Genomic DNA, 18,613 nt, shown 5'->3' on the forward strand with positions numbered 1-18,613 from the left:
TCCTCGGTATATATATCAAATTATGACACTCATAACTAATACAGTATGAGCTGCTGCAAATAGAGTTTTAAGTGTAAAATCCATTTACTGTTAGAGTCTACAGTCTCAGAGTGATGGAGCATCGTGACCTCCACACATGAGAGCTGATATCTGAAGCGACAACAAGTCATCTTCGATGACAATGGCTGCATTTGATAAATGGCTTCATTGTTTTGGGAGTCAGACTTCTGCTAGGGACATCCTTGAACAAACACCAGTCCAGCAGATCCTAATATCACAAGGCTGGACTGTAGCTCCCTTTTCAGCTCCTGGTTTAACTACCTGTTCCTGGGTTAATAAATCCAGATTCATGACCGGTGGTTTCTCGTTTGCTCTGCAACCTTGACTTCATCAAAACCCATTCATGGTTCCACTTTGCCAGCACGCATTTCCATAAATGACACTAAAGAAGAAATATGAATGGGATTTACCCTCAGTTACTTTCTATCCCCCCCCCCATCCCCCCATCCCAGCTCTTGCTGATGTTGCCCTCTCATGAATCATAAACGGCTGGGAGGTTTGCAAGGAATTTCACCACATATTCACACCAAATGACAATGCCATTGTTTTTCTCAGCTACCTCACTGAAAAGCAATAAATTCCCCTGAGACAGGGCTGCGCCACACCTGAAATGACTTCAAGTTCACACTCTCCACCCTCAGGATTTTCTTTACCAGATTAATCCTGGAACAGATGAGGGATACTTCATGAGCACAGAGATTTAATCAAGCCCTCCTAATATTCCCCTGGAGCCTCCACAGCTTAAATAACCAACTCTTTCTAAAGGCAGCCAATAGCCTTCATTGGGTGAATAATAACACCTCTGATTTTGCCATTGAGCCTTCAGCATCTCAATAATTTACTCTAACTCATATTAAATCCCTCCAGCCTGCAGCAGCTGAATAATCAAACTTTTCCTTCAGCATCAAGCATGTGAATAACCAATAACGATGCAGATCTTACAGCCTAATTAGCTTAGAAACAGGTTACTAAGTTCAAGATAATGAAAGTAGGATTACCTGTCCAATTATATCAACCATCATGAAGCTCAGTCATAGGACAAATGGGCAGAGGCAGTCTGAAACTCAGTAGTCTGACACCTGACTCATAAAGAGCATTTAGTTTGACTTTCAGGCAGGACACCTCAGGCTCTCTCTGCAGGCAGAAAGTAAACTGACTACAAAGTTTTAATTTTATTTGTCGTACTGGGAATGTGGTGACTCAGAGGAACCAGTGAGTCACCATCATTTAAACACAGAGGGACTAGGGCGAAAATGCAAATCAGTGTACACACACACAGCAGGGATCGTGTGGTATTATCTGTCATTAGGCTAGGATTAAAGTCACTCAGTGTTCTTGAGATTATCTGTCATTAGGCTATGATTATAGCACACACTCCAGCGGATGTGAACCAGCTCAGAGGGGAGATAAAATCCTCAAGGAAGACTGATGAGAGAGGGGGAGAGTATTATGAAGATGAAGACATGCAAAGTAAAAAAAAATTCCATTAAGGCTAAACTATTTGAGAAAAATATCCAAACGCAGTTTTTCTGACCAATTTTGCAATTTCTATTTAAATTGGAATAATTTTCCAAAAACTGAACCAAAGACTTTTGGCCCAGTAAACAAGATATTTTTAAATCAAGAGTAATTGCTGACATTTCTTACATAAATAAATAAATATAGGGACATGTAGGAATAATTTAAACAAGCCAGCAATAACACCGGGACAGAGAAAGCAGATTAAACACGTAAGAGGCCACTAGTTTTCCTTTTTCTTGGCTGTAAACACAGATGTTCAGCTTAAAGGGTGACAAAATGAAAATACTGAGGTCAACCCATGTATAAGTATTCCACTTTTGGCAATGTATAATGTCAGTAAGAAGGGCTGTCCTTAATACAGTCATTTCAGGCAGGTGCATCTCCAAGCCCCACCCACCTGCTGTTTAAACCTTCTGTTTGCAAAGAGCAACCAATCAGAAGGATGTTGGCTTAAAGGGACAGCGGATTCACTGTATTCACTATTGTGAGTACAACATCAAAGTACTCATAATGCATTGCCTGTATGCAAAAACAAAACAAAAAAAATGCAGAGTAGCAAAAAAACTGCAGTTTCTCTGATGGCCACTTGAGGCTGGCTCCAGAAATGAGACAGTTCAGTCCCCTTTAACTTCCATGTATAAACACATGAATTTCTTTTGCCATATTAAGTTCTACCGACCGTGGCTCAGGGGGTTGGGAATCGCATCTGTAACTGGAAGGTCGCCAGTTCGATCCCTGGGCTCTCTGTCCTGGTCGTTGTGTCCTTGGGCAAGACACTTTACCTTACTTGCCTACTGGTGTTGGCCAGAGGGGCCAATGGCGCGATATGGCAGCCTCGCTTCTGTCAGTCTGCCCCAGGGCAGCTGTGGCTACAACTGTAGCTGCCTCCACCAGTGTGTGAATGTGAGAGTGAATGAATAGTGGTATTGTAAAGCGCTTTGGGTGCCTTGAAAAGCGCTATATAAATCCAATCCATTATTATTACATAAGAAACAAGAAATGGGCATTTCTGTGTGAAGCCTGCTTGTTTAGTTTTTTTCTAGGTACTCTGGCTTCCACCCACAGTCCAAAACATGCACCTTAAGTTAAATGATGCATCTAAATTGAGCATGGATGGGAGGTAGAGAACTTATACAGGGAAAAAAAGCACTGAATGTATGATTAAATGAGCCTTGTAGTCTAGAGAGCTACATAGATGTTCATTTTCCATCTCTATGGTCCACCATCTGTAACAGCTGTATGCAAAATGATCTGTTTTATAACTCAACTGTTTTCATTTGGTTAAGGCTTAATGTTAGGACAAGTGCTAATTACTGTCATTTCTGGTTCTAAAAAACCAACACGGTGGTGGCGAGAATGCTCATGCTTAGAATTCAACATGCGAGGCCCAGAAACCAATGAATGCAGATTATCCCTGCAGGACATGTGCCCCACTATACTTCAAAAGTTCCCGGCCTCCAAACTCCTCAGATGCCAGCCCAAATGAACATCTGCGAGATGCCCCATACTAAGTCCAATCCACTGAGGCCCTCACCCCACAAAACCCAAAATACTCATTACCAACTATGCCCTAATGGGTCAGAGCTGTTTTAATTTTTGTTTTAATGTTGTGATTCATCAATGTAAAGCCTTTCCCCCCTAATCCTGATGAAAAGTGAAATATTGTTAGTGAAGAAACACAAATATCAAACCTCTCAGGGCGTATTTTAGCTCCTTCAGTTCATTCTGATAAACAGCTTTAGCCAGACCTTGCCCCTGGCAGCGGCAGAGCACTGAAACAAATGAAATGTGGAGGGAAAAGTCGACGTGGATGATTATTAAGTGAACGATGTGCTATAGGTGGACTCTCTGAGGAGTAAATAGCTGAAGGACAACTTATTGGTCTCAGGCATCTGTGGTTTGTGTTTGGTTATAGCTTATAAATTGCAGAAACTCCTCTGGGTCCAGAAGTTTTTCCATCTCGGCTATAAGGTGGTTTTAATTTCATGGCAGTAAATATACTTTGAGTGGCAGCTTTTGTTTTCTAAATTTATATACCCTCTACAAGTGTAGTTTTTCATGTTTAAATTTCCCCTTAAAAACCATTCATCCACATATTGATTTATCCTTAATTCTGTAAGATGTCAGGGTATGGCTTTTATAAGTGTATTCTTCATCTCAGAATCATTATAATTTTTATTGCACAGAATAAATTAAATACATAAAATTCCTCTTTCTTCTCCATCCTAAAGAAGAAATCTGCTAATGTTCATACTAATACACAGCTATAGGCACAAGCTTCGCCTTCTGTATGACATTATTGTGTGTGTGTGTGTGTGTGTGTGTGTGTGTGTGTGTGTGTGTGTGTGTGTGTGTATTTCTTTTTTCCAGCTGCACTGACCCATTCCCCCCACAAGGAACATTAAAGTTTTATTTCTCGTTTCTCTTTCTTTCAGGGAGCATACTAGTCTTCATTCTATCGACTCCTGAGCCTGCCTCTGTCAATGCAGTCCGGTAATGTTCTAATATAAGTAACTGAGATTTACTTCATTCTCAAATTATCTTTATAGCATGACACAAAAGACAAAAAGTGACCCTTTTACTGTAAAAATTGAGTAACTGAATTAATTGTTCGGTGGTTACTTACTACATTAAACTCAAAGGCACAGATCTTCACTCTCTGCACTCTGCAAAGTATTTTAAGATCCTTCAACTCCTGTTTTTAATGTTACGCCCCACATCTTCACAAATAGTGGCACAGAATTGTTTACAATAACCAAGCTGTGGAAAGCCCAAGTCACACAGGCCTAGAGAGTGGTTTGCGACCTTCTGATCATCACCAATCATGAGGGAAAAATGTGTATTCCCCCACTGAGTGCAGGCAATTATTGGTAGTTGCAGTAGCTGAAGAATTACTGGTAAGTTATCCCTATTTTGTCAAATAGACTATGTGCACGTTAGCATATGCTACTTCCGGTGCGGAAACTCCTGTGGGGAGCTTTGTTTCCGGTGTCCTATTCACGCCCTGTTTACGGTCCAAAACAAGTTAAGCAAATGAATGAATCAAGCGGCGATTTACATTTCTATAGATGTCTTGGGCATTTACCCAATATATCTGTAAATGATGTTCATCGACTTGTCGATATTTTTTCCCCGAGCCTCAGAGCAAAATAGAAAAGGGATTCAAATGTTATATTTCTCAGCTGTCCCTCGTTTATTGCAGGTGTTATGTTCTAAAAATAACCAGCGATAGGTGAAATCAAGTAGCCAATTGTATTTTTTGACGGTGCAAAACGTTTGGTGGACATCGTGGACATACAATACTGCACTTCAGAGTCACACTGCTAGCGATCGATGCAGCGATTCTGTACTGTACAGGAGAGACGCCACGGAGGAGATCGTCTGCAGTGGCAGGACACAATGTGACGTAAAAAAACGTGCAAACTTGCACTAAAAAAATCTGCAAAACAGCGAGGTGAAAGGTGAACCGCCTTATTAGCGAACGACCACTGTAATTTTGAAGGTAAGTCACAACATACCCTTCGTAAATACTAATGTATAGAAACCCTTACCATTCATTTTTTGTGTGGCTTTTTTCACAGTTTGTTAACATGCTGTGGAGGTGTGTACTTGACTAGCTGATATCGACATAACGGGAAACATCTGGTTTGACTATAGTTCACCTGTAGTTTGAATGCTGAACATTTGCCTGTTTAAATCATAAGACCAGTCACTATACAGAGATGTGCTTCTAAATGTGGACGATGTGTCTTCTGCTGCAGTAATGCAGTTCTGCTTGTGTTGAGCGATGTAAACAACTGATCGATCTAAATTCTTTAAACGTCAAAATTGATCATTAGATTTTTTTATGACACAACAGTGGTGAGTGTTCCCACCTTCTGCTCTTTGTAACTTAACGCGATCTTTCTGAAGAGCAAAGTAAAGCTACCGGAAATGTACAACCCTACATCCGGTCTCAAACCAGGAAGTTAGCATTTTCTCGTGCACAGGCTCAATTAAGGTGATTACTGGTAGACAGTAGCTTGAAACTGGTTGCAATGATGTATGCAGCTTGTCTGCAAAATGTTGCAAGCAGTAGTGAGATTGACAACAATATCCAGAAATGGTGAAAGCTCACCTTCAAAGTAAACATGGCACCTTTTAATTGATTGCAGCAGTATGTTAGAGCTTTTACTTTGGGTGCAAACCTTCACCATTTTGGTTTGAATTGCACTTTTTTACAACTGCTTTGGAAGTAAATAGCATTGCAGACAAGTCTGTGTCTCCTATCCAAACTGCAGGTGCAATCACAAGGAGGTTTTAATTGCTGTACTGCCCTCCTTGCGGCCAACTTCATCTATCAACAAGCAAGCAGTGTTTTTCTCTAGTGACGGGAGGTTGCCAGTAGGTCACCAGCCTTGGCCTAACTCAAGTACTGTATTCACTACCTTCCAGAGCCAAAATAAAAACAAGATAGGGAATATAGTGGACCAAAATCAACTGTTTCAAGTTATTCTGTATTTTGGGTGCAAGTATGGATTGGCAAACAGATATGTTCACAATGTGAAGTTTATTACTTGATTTCATCCTGCTGATGTTTTTAGCTTCTGGCATTCAACCCAAGGGGTCAGGAAAACGCTTTTTTAAATAACTACAATTACTTAAAGCATTGGACATGCACATACAAATGATTGCTTGTTTCTGAATTTCATGTTTGCAGCACCTCCTTATAATAAATTAGAGATGGCACGATACCACTTTTTAATGTCCGATACCGATTCCGATATTATAAATTTGGATATCTGCCGATACCGATATGAATCCGATATAGCGTATTTTGTAATCAATACAACTGTTTTTTATAAATATCATGCCGCATTTATAAGTTCATACTTAAGTTTTAAAAAACAAGAGATTGAAGCTATTCTGTTATACCTGTATGCAAAAAATACACTCCACCCAAAACATTTTCTGTCACGGTCCGGGGCAGCGGCCGTGTGGAGAGTGGAAGGAGGACTCAAAGCGCAGCACTCATTCAGGTGTGAGGGTGATTTATTGATAATAACAAACATAAAGAGGAGATGGCAAAACAGAACTACGGATGAACTAAACTGGGTGAAACTACACAAAGGAGTGGCAAACCTGAACACGAAGGGAGAACAGCAGGGAGAGCACGCAGAGGATTTCACAGGGTAGATGCAGAGTACGCAGGGTAACACAGAGGATGAACACAGGTAGGAACACAGACGACGCGACGAGGAGCAGAGGAAATCACACGCTATAAATACACAAAGAGACACTGGGAAATCACACACAGATGGGGGAAACAGCTGGACCTGATTAACCTGACGAGACAGGGGAACACTAACACCAGGGACCAACAGAGGGAGCACAAACCCAGAACCCAGTGTCTAAAATCCCAAACACAAACCATCCCAAAACAGCCATGAATAATAATGAAAGTAATAACAATAAGTACATAAACATAAAGTCACTGAGTCATGGTCGCAGGACCATGACAGTACCCCCCCCTCAAGGGCTGGCCCCCAACAGCCACAGAAACACACCACCAGATCCGGGCGGGCGGCAGGGGGCCCAGGACGGAGGGACCGGACCACGACCACGGACGGAGGCCCCAGAGTCCCAAAACAAAGATGAACACAAAACCCACAGGGGAGCAGAGTCCAAAGCACAGTTCAGGAGGCCGTCCACGAAGAAGGCAGCGGCGGCGCGTAAAGAGTTCAGGAGGCCGGCCGTGCGGAAGGCAACGGCGGCGCGTAAAGAGTTCAGGAGGCCGGCTGTGCGGAAGGCAACGGCGGCGCGTAAAGAGTTCAGGAGGCCGGCCGTGCGGAAGGCAACGGCGGCGCGTAAAGAATTCAGGAGGCCGGCCGTGCGGAAGGCAGCGGCGGCCACACAGGCGATGGCGGTCCGGGGGCCGGCCGTGCGGAAGGCAACGGCGGCCACTCAGGCGATGGCGGTCCGGGGGCCGGCCGTGCGGAAGGCAACGGCGGCCAGTCAGGCGACGGCGCTCGGCCAGTAGCCTAGCCAGCGGTCCAGAAAACGGCCGTTTAGCTCCAGACCCAAACGAGGCTGGGCCAGGCGAGGCTGAGGGCACGGAAGCCGGGACCGCAGCAGGCGGAGATGATGATGCAGACACAAAGGCTGGGCCAGGCGAGGCTGAGGGCACGGAAGCCGGGACCGCAGCAGGCGGAGATGATGATGCAGACACAAAGGCTGGACCAGGCGAGGATGCAGACACGAAGGCTGGACCAGACGATGCTGATGATGGACCAGACGAAGATGAAGATGAAGCCGGACCAGACGAAGATGAAGATGAAACCGGACCAGACGAAGATGAAGCCGGACCAGACGAAGATGAAGCCGGACCAGACGAAGATGAAGATGAAGCCGGACCAGACGAAGATGCAGACACGGAGGCTGGACCAGACGATGGAGACACGGAGGCTGGACCAGACGATGCTGATGATGGACCAGACGAAGATGAAGATGAAGCCGGACCAGACGAAGATGAAGCCGGACCAGACGAAGATGAAGCCGGACCAGACGAAGATGAAGATGAAGCCGGACCAGACGAAGATGAAGATGAAACCGGGCCAGGCGAGGCTGAAGCTTCAGGCTGAGGCGTGGCAGTAGCAGGTGGTAGCGCTGCAGGTGATGATACTGCAGGAGGCGGCGCTGCAGCCACAGGTGGAGAAGCAGCCACAGGTGGAGAAGCAGCCACAGGTGGCCGGACGGGATCCTCGGGCCCCCCAGCAGGCGAAGCAGGAGGCTGGACGGGCTCCTCGGGCCCCCCAGCAGGCGAAGCGGGAGACTGGACGGGCTCCTCAGGCCCCCCAGCGAAAACAGCCGCAGAACCAGTGGGCACCGGGGCCCCCGGCACACATGAAACAAAGCCAGTAGGCACGTGGGCCTCTGGCACACATGAAACAAAACCAGTAGGCACGTGGGCCTCTGGCACATGTGAAACAAAACCAGTAGGCACGTGGGCCTCTGGCACACATACGGAGGGCTGCAGCTGCGCAGAGCACTGACCCTGCTCAGGCAGTGACAGCCCGGTGCAGTTCACAGCTGGCATCTTGGCCACCAGGGGTCCAGAGTAAGCTGAGGGCAGCAACCCCGCCTCTGGGGAAGCCCCGGAGTGAGTAACAGTCACTAATGTTGCCAGCTGTTGAGGAACAGGTCCGTAATGTAACAGTTTGTCTCCCTGCTCAGAAACGGCGGTGGAAAAACAGTGTGAAAATTGTGGCTTAAGGGAGGCTAATGGTTGAGCTACAGACTGGGAAGCTTGTGGCTGGACACAGAACTGAGCCGGAGAATGGTGATAGAGTCCTGGCTCAGAAGGAGCGGCAGAGAAACAGTCTCTCGGTTTCACAGAGGGTCTGTACACGCCCACTTGCGAAGGGTCCGTTACCACGAAGGTGGGTAAGCGATCCGAACAGTCTCCCATCCCGCTCTGGATAGCCCCAGAAAACAGAGTCTCGGAATCTGGGGAAGCCAGAACATGTCGCTCGCTCACCGCCTCGGACTGCTCGGAAGTAAAAGCAGACGGGGGGTGAAGACCGAGGTCCAGAAGGAGGAACTCCCGCTCCCACGAACAAAGCGAGCCCAGAAGCCATGGGAGACCGGTCACCAGACGCTGTAGCCGCCTCTCTACAGCGCGCTGGGACGTGCCACCCGGGCTTTCCAGCCACAGGTCGATCAGCTCCTGTGTGGCATCGATGAGATTTTCCCGTAGTTCCCTGGATGGATTAAGCGCTGCTGGGTCCATGTTGTGGTCGCGTCGTACTGTCACGGTCCGGGGCAGCGGCCGTGTGGAGAGTGGAAGGAGGACTCAAAGCGCAGCACTCATTCAGGTGTGAGGGTGATTTATTGATAATAACAAACATAAAGAGGAGATGGCAAAACAGAACTACGGATGAACTAAACTGGGTGAAACTACACAAAGGAGTGGCAAACCTGAACACGAAGGGAGAACAGCAGGGAGAGCACGCAGAGGATTTCACAGGGTAGATGCAGAGTACGCAGGGTAACACAGAGGATGAACACAGGAACACAGGAGCAGAGGAAATCACACGCTATAAATACACAAAGAGACACTGGGAAATCACACACAGATGGGGGAAACAGCTGGACCTGATTAACCTGACGAGACAGGGGAACACTAACACCAGGGACCAACAGAGGGAGCACAAACCCAGAACCCAGTGTCTAAAATCCCAAACACAAACCATCCCAAAACAGCCATGAATAATAATGAAAGTAATAACAATAAGTACATAAACATAAAGTCACTGAGTCATGGTCACAGGACCATGACATTTTCTAGTTCAGCAACACTGATCAATCTAATAAATTTAAACCTACACCATCCTCCCTATTCTGGTATTTTAAAGAGTACTTACCTTCCTAACTAATAGGGTTGCCAACTCCCAGCAAAAATATTAGGGAGCCACCCCCCTACCTTAATCGATGTAATCAACTTTAATTTAATGCAAGTGTAAAACAAATGCACAGAAATCAATTATTTTTCTACAATAATTAAATAGATTCAACATCTTGCTTCAACAGAATTGCAGACTGCACAGATGGTACCTTCCCAAAGGAAAAAAGTACTATGGATTTCTATACATTTAATCAGATGACCACTTTTGTTGTAAGATTCAGATAATTATTTATTCAAAGTTTTTAAATGACATAACAAAGAAAAGTATTTCTTTCAGGGATGAACTTACACATTTGCTTTACTTCTCTGGGATAGTTTTCGCTGAGATGAAATGCCGCGGTTAGGAAGCATGTAGCGAGGCTCCAAATGCTCCAACAGACCACCGACAGGTCTTGCAGACAACAGCCGCTCTATCACGTGACACATACTGCTCCGATGAGTTGGGTTACGCTAAGTAGCGCGTTTTGTGATGTGATTTTGTGATACTTCGGGTCGGATCACATTTTTTATTTCTCTCCGATATCCAATCCAGTCATTTAGGTCAGTATCGGACCGATACCGATACGTAATATCGGATCGGTCCATCTCTATAATAAATACATGACAGTTAGTCATCTGCAGTGTACTGGCATCACTCCCTATCACAGCCACATGGCAATCTTCCTTTTTGGATTACATAAATGTTTAAACAAAAAACATATCTGCCATATGGCCTGGTTTGCAACCTCAACCTAGTCTGATTTTCCAGGGTTGCTTTCCAGACCAATGTCAGCAATCATAGGTAAACCCCAGCTGAACAGCTCAGCAGGTGAGCCAAGAGATAAACATTATGCTGCAGCCATAACAGTAAACAGTTTATGACATATGCGTGAAATTTTGAAGTAATCAGTGTATGAATTCTTAAGTTATGACAAAAAAAAAATTGTGCCTTTTATCGAAAAATTGTAAACGTTTTTCGTTGAACCAAAATGATCACGTGTGCCAAACACAGACAACAGTTTACCCACTTCAATCTCGGCAGCTGTATAAGCTGTGCAACTGATTAAATGCAGTGCCACTATATAAGATGCTTCACAGTAAATGAGCAGTTCTTTTATTTTAGCTGAAAGTTGTTTCCAGCGACTGGCGCCTGTTCCACTCTGTAAGGGGAGCGAGAGGCCTACAAGGTTCTGTGAGAATAACAGCAAGCCAAAAAATGTTTAACCTTTACAAAATCTCACTATTCTGTTGGTATAAAACTCAAAAACATAATACACACGTTTTCTTTTGTATTGTATTCTACACTACTTTTACCTATACAAGTATTCATTGCCACTGGTTTGACTTCAGTCACCCACTCATCTTGTTTGGATGAGCAGTTCTTAAGAAAAGTGCAACGCACAATCTGTCCATTCTGCACAATCAAAAACAGAATGAGTCAGTTTATCCTTATTGTTCTCTTCTGAAACAGTAACGTAATGATTCCTGCATGTGGCATGTTCAGGGGAAATCTGTAAATATTACGTCCGAAAAAATAACCTGGGTTACTCTCTCTCCAGACGCACTCCCGCAGTGTCGTGGTCGCAGGAAGAACGGACAATTCGAAGAACAAGATTCCTCCTCCACAGCTGTCTCCAATGCACAAGCATAAAAATTCATTACTGAGGAGGCGGGAGACCAATATTGCACCCAAAGTAGCCTCTTCAAAATCTTTTTTTCATAATTTGAACAGATGGAAAGCGTGTGCTAGAACACCCATACCTCTACACTACAACTTTTCCTCCCCTGGAAGTTCATTACTTTACCACAAACCCTTCATCCACCTACACTTATATAGTACACCAGAGACAACAAGCTACTCAGAAGGATCTTAGGATTCAAATAAAGTGCATGATATTAGACTTCAGAGATTTACCCCTTGAACTTCACTGATAGTAGACTAGATATAGCAGTAAGAACTGGCTGACTTTCTGCAATAAGACTTGGTTGATGTCAGCGAGCGTCCACATAAATGAGGTACAAACCTCTAATGTGGATTTTTTCTTAATTGTTTTCTTTTCTGAGTAATACTGTCAGGAAGAGTAATAGCTGTCTTCATTCTTCATAATGGAAATACACACACACATAAAACAATTAACCAATAAAACCCCTCAAAAAGCAAAAAGCAAAGCTAATTAAATCCAGTAATTAAAACAGGAGTCTCAAAATTTGAAGTAGCGCAGCGCTCATATTTAATAAAATAAATCAGAAGAAAGCAGGTCATGATATAAAACTTTTAGAGGGCACAATTAGAGACACAGCAGTTTTGAAACAAACCTCTAATTACATTACTGTTATTCAACGCAAGGCTTCACTGTTCTGCAGTTTCTTGCTTTGCATCAATTCTACCCACTCAGTATAGCAATACAAAATCTTTGGCTCCTTCAATGCTCAGTGCAAACCGCTCCATCGTCAGGTTGTGGACACATTTGTGGTTTTAGCTGAAATTCTGTTCTCGCAAGGTGAATTTTTAAGAGATTCACATGAGTAAACTCACCGCTCTAGTAAATGTTTCTTTGCTGTCTTAAAGATTTTGCAGGTCAACCTTCATAGTGCAGGTTGTTTCCCAGCAGGCAGCTGAAAGGATTCACTATAAGCTCTGATGTTCAACATGCTTCACACCGAGGCTGGTTAATATTGCTTTAAAATTCCATTTAAGCTTGACATCTTCTCTTAATAAAGATTAAAATATTAATTGATGTTATATAATATATACATTATATGCTATTATATATATTAATAAAATAAACAGTTTCTTTAAAACTTACTGGAGGAATTAATAGCCCCCAAATAGTATTTAACCTTCAGTATAGAGAACGTTATTTTTATTGTCTTCCTCCCATCAGCCCTAACCAGACACAGCAGTTTGGTCCCCTCCCTGAGCCTGGCAATCGGGAGTTCTCCTTCCCACTGTCACCAAGTGCTTGCTCAGAGAGTCATTTAATTGTTGTTTTCTTTCTGCTATTGTACGATCTTTACCTTGCAATAAAATGTATTGATGTGACTATTTGGCTGTCCATCCATCTTTTCTCTTCCACTTATCCTTATCTGGGTCACGGGGAGGTCGGGTGGCTGGAAAGCAACCCTATAGAAATTAATAAATAAAATGGAATTGATTTGCAAATTAACAAATGAATAGTCATCTACACATCACAATTTCTGTGCATGAAATAAAACTAAAAAGCATCGGCATCATAAATGAAATGTTATAATGTGTCAGTTTAATTATTAACTTTCTGCCACTGTACATATGTCCCCCTCTCAATCAGCAGTCTGTCAGAGTAGGACAGAACCATAGACAGTATAAAGTGTGGATGTAGTTACCATGACGTCACTGTGTGGTTTCTGAAAGACTTGAGATGTGTTTTCATTGTTGCCATTCTGTGTTTTGAAACTGGGACCTAATTGTGAAACTGCAAGCTAATGAGAACACCCCAGATAATCCTCCCTTCTGAAACTTAAAGTGGCCAGAATTCACATAATGGACTTAATCTTTTATTTTGTATGACCTAAGAAGACTGGCTGAACCTGAACACTCTTTAGAAAAGTGCTTACTGAAGTTAACTCCGTGGGCGGGTTTCCTACAGAAAATCATGGGTATTGTCCCCTGATCGCTATTAAAACGTCTACAGGTTTACACTGGCTTCACTTTTCATGTCCAACTTTTGTACAGCCTATAGTTAGGACCTTCTTCCAGACAGTAGGAGGTGTATGAGAGTAACTTTCCACATTCTGCATGTATATCTCTGTGTTCAACACAACAAAATGGAGCAAAAACATGTTTCAAACAGGAATAGTGGTGCACTGACAGCACATTGTTAACCCAATTCAAGCACCAATGGCAGCTGACAAATTCTACAAATTCTACAGATTCTATGTTTCTATATTCTAATTTTCAATTCCATTTGTACTCCTGCATTTAGAAAAAAGCACTTCTATCCACATCAAGATTTGCTAACAGTTTGTTTAAAACCTGCAGGGTTTTATTCTCATTACCTCATTCTGACACCTAAAACTGACCTGAGGCTCGAGGCTCCAGCCGATAAACAGTTACTCACTGTTTTTGGAGCTTAAATGGATATTTTAGTTTTTATTTTTGTCATATAGCAGCTGCTGAACATACATTGACTCTTTTATGTTTTCATATTGGAAGGCGATTAAATGCACACTGGCTTTACGGCCCTGCGGGTAGCTGCTTCACACACCAACTTCCCTGAATCTCATCAGCTCAACTCCAGTGACAAAGCAGCTCGCTGCTTCGGCTAACAAGTCATCCGAGCGCCGTCGGTTGTTAAAATATGTATCTCTACTTTGTTGTCATTTAGTGCCACCTCCATAATGAACAGTGAACTGTCTCCGTGGAGAATTGAGATGTGAGGCTCAGGCTAAGAACTTGCAGCTGGGATCCCTCCATCTCTGCAGTCTTAACTTATTATGCTGCTGTGGTTTATGGTCCGTGCATGATGAGTGTGCTGCTGGGTCACGCTGAGCGAGATAATCACAGACAGAGACAGATACAGAGAGAGAGAGAGAAAGAGCCTAGCCAAGGAAAAGAACCACAAAGCAAAAAATAATGAAAACTGAGAGAGATCGACAGAAACACTGACTGTAACAGTGGCAGTTATTTTTTTAAATATTCATGCAATACTGGCAGGCCACTGCCATGGCACGACTTGTATGTATTTTCTAAGCTTTAAGTATGTGTTAGTAAACAGCCTTATCATTTAAAAGCTTCCATAAATCACTGATTTTTCCTGTCACTGAACATGTGAGACTCACTTTAAAAGCTAATTCAAGGCAAACGGACAAATCCTGAGATGGAGATCCATGATGCAGTTAGCTAAGCAGCTGTTCTAGGGAGTAAATTTCACTCTTAGTCAAACATGAAGAGAAATGTTCAGACTACGGGTTTTGAACCTGTGGCTCTGAGCCTCACGCAGCTATTTGTCAGTCTCCAGTGGTGATCACCGCAGCTTTGACAAAAAATAAAAAGCTGCTGTTGGCTGCTCCCTTGTCACAGAGGGTAGCGCCGCATGTTTCATCTGGCAGATTTTTTACGCTGGGTGCTCTTCCTGACAGAGATGGATAATGTTTTTCTTTAACAGTTAATTATCATTGCTGCCAGTGATTCTTTACATTCTAATTGTAACATGTATGCAATAAGCAGTAATAGCTCCTGCACGCTGTCATTGACAATGATGCTAATTTCTTCTTTCCCAGCTTTTACTGTGGGTACACCTCCTCGCACATAAATACGTACATGTGGAGCTGACAAGACGCAGCTGCATTGCTGTTTGTTCATTCATTTGATGACAATATGTTATGTTATTTTAAGTGCAATAGCTAAAAGCTTCTCAAAAAGTGTTAAAGCAAAGAGGGCAGAGCTGAATAACATGTCGACACCTTCCACTGTTCATGCGTCACTTGTGCTTCTCGTACAAGTAAACTGCAAATGTGTGATGGTCTCATTCTGACGAGAAAATCAAGCTGCCATCACAAGTTTTGCCAGATTTTTTTGATAAAATAGTTCCTTGTTGTTGTTTTGTTGTGAGAAAAGAAAAGCAACATTTGAAAGATTTGCTTTTTCAATCAGAGCTCCGTTATAAGGGGTGTTTTGCAGCCACATCACAAATTAAGTGTTTGAGTTGTTTCAACCAACAACAACTACAAATAGAGACATCTTATTCAAATGTGGGATTGTTGTGGGAGGCCAAGCGCTCTGTTGCTAATAAACCCTCAGATAAGCATTGCCAACAGCATTTACAGATACGCAGCACACCAGAATAGACTTTTTCACTTCTACTATCTTTGTCTCAGGATTACAATTGCACATATTACATGTTAGACTGCAAATCTTCTGGATTTCCCTGTTAGCTTTCTTGCACGTGCAAAGGTGGCACAAATGGCTTGTCTGTTATTCCTGTGATACCGATGGCAGGCGACTCCACATACAGCTCCACACACCTTCAAGCTGAGCTGGAAAATGTGCAGAAACACATCTATAAGGGAAGCAAGGTCTCTCAGAAAAAAAAGATTTTGGGTCATAAAGTATTAACAAACTGTTTTCAGCTTCACGTGGAAGGACTCAGTGAGCAGGGAGGACACATGCAGAGCGGGAAAGATGAAGATGAATTGGAAGAACAGTGATGGCGCAGTGAGACATCCTCTTTGATCCAGGTGTAGAGAAGAGATTTGGGTAGAGGAGGACAAAGAGAAAGACACTCGAAAGGAAAACAAATAGAGACGCATCTCTTCAGTAGGACAAAGGGAGTGGAGAGACACTGGCAGGAAACAAAAGGAAGGCTAAAAGAAAAACGCAACAGGCAGAGAGACAAGTCGGACAAGGAGGAACGGATGGAGAGTTCGCACCACATCTGAGTCAGAAGCAGCAGGAAAGCGAGGAAACAACTGAAGGAGAAACACAGCAGGTGGAAAAAGAGAGAGAGCCTGATATTTTGGTGAAGCTCTAGATGTTTTATTCAAGGAGGAAGGATGGAAACTACAAAGCCATCTACTCTAACTGCTTACACACGGCTTTGTCTACACTCTTTCCACAACACCATTTATCCATCATCTGTCTGCAGAGTGTGTCTCTTTCCTTACCTCATTACTGTTAGACAACAAAATCACACACAAACTGAAAGAGACTTTTTATGCGCCTTGTTGCTCCTGGTAGTCTACAAAGGGTGAAACATTAGGATTCTCTCTTTGCTTTTATGTTTAACTTGGTATTTCCACTCAATGATGTTTCAAATTATATAGAGACAAATAAGTTTCACAGAACTGTTTCTACTACTGTGTCTCAGAAATCCTAAACCTACAAATATGCAAATATCCATTTCAGAAGATGAGATATTTCATTATTTCACTTTGCACTTGTCTAAGTGGCTCACTCATATATCCTATACTGGGGTCTCAGTGCAGCCCATCACAGTCCAGCCTCTCTCCTTCCCTTAAGCAAAGAAAATTCACTTAACAGGGGAGAAGATGAGGACTAGCTGCTCCTTGTAAACAGAAGGTTTGAGATGACCATATATATGATATCGGCTCTCTAAAACAGCACACAACCCCCCCCCCCCCCCCCTTCAGCGGATGAAAAGTGAATCCAGCCTTCTGGTGTCAAAGTGCCCATATATCATTCTGCACAGTGAAGCTCAAACATCCAAATGCATTAATAAGCACAACACTTCATGTATTTTCATGACTGCGCCCTTCTATCAAGTGGAAATATTCAGGATGTCTAGTGCATGCTTTTGCAACACTCAGCCTGACAAATGTGGTGTCTTTGGAAACTTTGAGGTCTCCACTTGAATTTCAAATAAAGCTCTGCGAGTGTGAGCAATGTTTGGCTGCACAGCAAGAGTTTCTAATGACTGTGGGATTCAGGGGGTCAGTGACTGTAAATATGGACGCGAGAGGAAAAGGGAACACGAAAAAGAAAAGTGGAGGACTTGTAGAGTAAAAGAGCTATGGAGAAGAAAGTGAAGATAACAATATTTTACACAAATCACGTCTTTAAGAGTGTAAGGTAGGAAAGCTATGAAATAAGAAATGAAAAGAAATCACTGAGCTGCGAGAAAAGAGAACAAGACAGGAGGGCGGGAGAGTCATTTTGCCATCTGTTTCCAATGTGTACAAGCGTATGGCATCTCCCTCTCTGCTCCTTTTGTCCATCTCTCTCCCCTTCGCCTCTTCTTTCGGGCAGAGGAAGATAACAGCAACGCCCAGCTTCACATTCCACAATGACACATAACTAGAGACCTGGAGACTCACTAATGCTCAACTCAGACATGATTCAGTGATGAAAAGTGACATTTCTTCACCTAAGACGCAACCCAGCATCCTCTCAGTCCCAAGCCCACATCTACTGTACAAGCTGCATTCAACCTCTCTCTCTCTCTCTCTCTCTCTCTCTCTCTCACACACACACACACACACACACACACACACACACACACACACACACACACACACACACACACACAGCTTCACCCACACTCTTGTACTCCGGGCAGGCTCAACATGCTTTGCCAAGCACAAAATTAACCAGAAAGCAAACACATAACCTTGCTGTATGGAGTGGATGAACTCGATTCAGTGGTTATCATAAAGGCTTCAGCCTACAGAGGTTTGAACACACAGCTGAGACCTTTTACTGACAAACACTGAGCTCTGTGAAACCTTCTGGGCTGCAGCATCCTAAATACAAAGGTTTTCAGGAGGCACTGTGAGTCTGAGAATCAGGAATCTTTGGAAAGATGTAATACAAGGGGCTTAATCACAAGGGGAATGTTTTCTAGAGAAGTTGACTTGTGCAGGAGGCTTAAATGTTGCTCTAATAAAAAGGGCAAAAATATCTTTAAAAACAATCTACTTCTTTAATTTCCTCTGATTGGCAACGAAGACGCGCTGAAAGCTGATGAAGAAGAAGAAAGCTCTTTATAAAGCTCGAATGTTAATTTAAAAAGTAACAAAAACATATCGGTCCCCCGTGTTTCTATCGCTCTAATCAGATGAATGGTGTCGTGTTTTAAGCAGACTCCCCGCACTTGCTGCGCTACCTGCGGGAAA

General features: G+C 43.3%; 1 protein-coding gene across 1 annotated transcript in view; it reads right to left on the minus strand.

Moving 5' to 3' along the window:
• Positions 1-18,613, minus strand: part of LOC147307936 (contactin-associated protein-like 4) — a 146,254-nt gene that overhangs the window by 127,446 nt on the left and 195 nt on the right. The gene's annotated exons all lie outside the window — the stretch shown is intronic.

Source organism: Aulonocara sp. 'chitande type north' Nkhata Bay, linkage group LG18, assembly GCF_057382095.1.
Source record: "Aulonocara sp. 'chitande type north' Nkhata Bay isolate Kocher_YH1m ecotype deep benthic linkage group LG18, A_spYH_male_GT1.1, whole genome shotgun sequence".
NCBI classification, from domain to species: Eukaryota; Metazoa; Chordata; class Actinopteri; order Cichliformes; family Cichlidae; genus Aulonocara; species Aulonocara sp. 'chitande type north' Nkhata Bay.